We start from the raw sequence: 2698 nt of genomic DNA, 5'->3' as shown, positions 1-2698 counted from the left end.
GAGGCAGAGGTTTCAGTGAGCTGAGATCACACCATTGCACTCCAGCCTGGGCAACAAGAGCAAAACTCCATCTCAAAAAAAAAAAAAACAAAAAAAAAACAAAAAAAAACACAACTAAATAGAAATCCTGAAGTTGAAAGTACTGGAATCAAACTTTAAAAATCACTATAGGGCTCAACCACAGATTTGAACTGGCAGAAGAAGAAATGAGCAAACATGAAGCATGAAGATAGGCTAATAGAGAATAATATCCAAAAAGCAGATAGAAAAAAAGAATAAATAAAAATAAAAAATGTCCCAGAGGAATGTGTGACACTAAGAAACTCACCAACACACATATAATAGGATTACCAGACGAGTAGAACAAAAGTATTCAAAGAAATAACTAAAATTTCCCCAAATTTGAGGAAAAACAATATAGATATATCCAAGAGGGTTAACAATCTCCAAGTAGGAAAAACAGAGCGCTATACATAGAAACATCATAGTCAAAGTGTTGAAAGTCAAAGACAAAAATAACTTTTTTTTTTTTTGAGATGGAGTCTTGCACTGTTACCTGGGCTGGAGTGCAATGGCACGATCTTGGTTCCTTCTGACCTCTACTTCCAGGGTTCAAGGGATTCTCCTGCCTCAGCCTCCCAAGTAGCTGGGATTACAGGTGCCTACCACCACGCCCAGCTAATTTTTTGTATTTTTAGTAGAAATGAGGTTTCACTATGCTGGCCAGGCTGGTATTGTACTTCTGACCTCGTGATCCACCCACCTCGTCCTCCCAAAGTGCTGGGATTACAGGCGTGAGCCACTACACTTGGCCCAAAAAGAACATCTTAAAAGCAGCACAATGGCTGGGCGCGGTGGCTCACGCCTGTAATCCCAGCACTTTGGGAGGCCGAGGTGGGCGGATCACAAGGTCAGGAGATCGAGACCATCGTGGCCAACATGGTGAAACCCCGTCTCTACCAAAAATACAAAAATTAGCTGGGAGTGGTGGCATACACCTGTAGTCCCAGCTACTTGGGAGAATGAACCAGGAGAATCGCTTGAACCTGGGAGGCAGAGGTTGCAGTGAGCCGAGATCACACCACTGCACTTTAGCTTGGGTTACAGAGTGAGACTACATCTCAAAAAAATAAAATAATAAAATAAAATAAAAAGCTGGGTCTGGTGGTGTGCACCTGTAATCTCAGCTATTTGGTAGGCTGAGGCAGCAGGATGCCACTGCAATGCAGCCTGGACAACAGAGTGAGACCCTGTCTCAAAAAAAAAAGAAAAGAAAAGAAAAAGAATACGTAAGGCATAAATAAAAATAAATACTCATGACTGGTCTAGATCATTTGAATCACAACCTGCTCCCTCTCTTCCTTCTTCCAACTCAGTATGAGAGAAATTTCACTTCAGACAAGCAGCCAAGGACAAGGGTTCCCTCCTGTCATAGCTGTCAGGCAAGGGGTAGATTTCCAGCATTTTTCAAATGCACCAGCTATGTTTTGCAGAGGCAAAATTTATCTGCTCATGAGAGGTCAGAGGCTCCCTTCTTCCATCCAGCCCCTACTTAGTGCAGAATCTCTACCATAGGTGTTGTGGCTGGCTGAGAAGACTGAGAGCCTAATTGCTTTCGCCAGAGTTCATTTATAGGGTGAAGGTTCCACTTTCGTGAGGAAAGCCGGGAGGACCAGAAGGTGCTGCCTCCATCTTGAATCCTCCTCTTAAAGGAAGGGTGTCATTCATAGCAAAGTCCCTACCTTAAGCCCCATGGCTCGGAGATTGTTCTCTCAGGAAAAGAAGTAGGCCTTCAGAAAAGAGTTTCCCATTTCTCCACAAAGAACTAGCTTTAATCTGAACCAAGTGTAAGAAAGTTCAAGCTTAAGGGTGTTCTTTAAAACTGAGGTGTTGAAAGATGGTGAATGCAACAAATTAAAAAGTTGGCCAGCAAGTTTGCTAAAGAGAATAAATGATGAAAACAATACAGAAACTACCTCTAAAATGAGGCCAATAGTTTAACTGTGTCAAACTACGGAAAATTTATGACCAAGGGCGTCTTAAATATAAAAAGGCAATCAGCCACCAATTAAAGAAGGCTAACATCTGGGTGTGATGAAGGAAAGAAAGAGTCAAAGAGAGCACTGCTAAAGCTGCTCTCATCTCAGCTGAATGTTCCCATGCCCAAGGTTGTGCCCTCTAAGGAGCCACATCAAAGGCTTCCCACTAAAATAGTACCATCAGAAACTAAAGGAAAAAACAGGCAAATAATAACAAGCACCATGAAATGAGGGACAATTATATCCACAATTGCTACAATATATTATTTAAGTGTCTAGTTTTCAGAAAGAAAAAAAAAAAAGACACATGAAAAGCAACAAAAATGTGTGACCCATACATATACACACACACTTCCACACTCACACACACACACAGGGCTGGGTGTGGTGGCTCACGCCTGTAATCCCAGCACTTTGGGAGGGGAGGAGGGCAGATCACGAGGTCAGGAGATCCAGACCATCCTGGCTAACATGATGAAACCTCGTCTCTACTAAAAATACAAAAAAATTAGCCGGACATAGTGGCGGGCGCCTGTAGTCCCAGCTACTTGGGAGGCTGAGGCGGGAGAATGGCCTGAACCCGGGAGGCGAAGCTTGCAGTGAGCCGAGATCTCACCACAGCACTCCAGCCTGGGCGACAGAGCAGGACTTTAAAAAAA

Source organism: Mandrillus leucophaeus, unplaced genomic scaffold (assembly GCF_000951045.1).
Source record: "Mandrillus leucophaeus isolate KB7577 unplaced genomic scaffold, Mleu.le_1.0 Scaffold424, whole genome shotgun sequence".
In the NCBI taxonomy this organism is placed as follows: Eukaryota; Metazoa; Chordata; class Mammalia; order Primates; family Cercopithecidae; genus Mandrillus; species Mandrillus leucophaeus.
Note: the sequence above shows the minus strand (reverse complement) of the source record.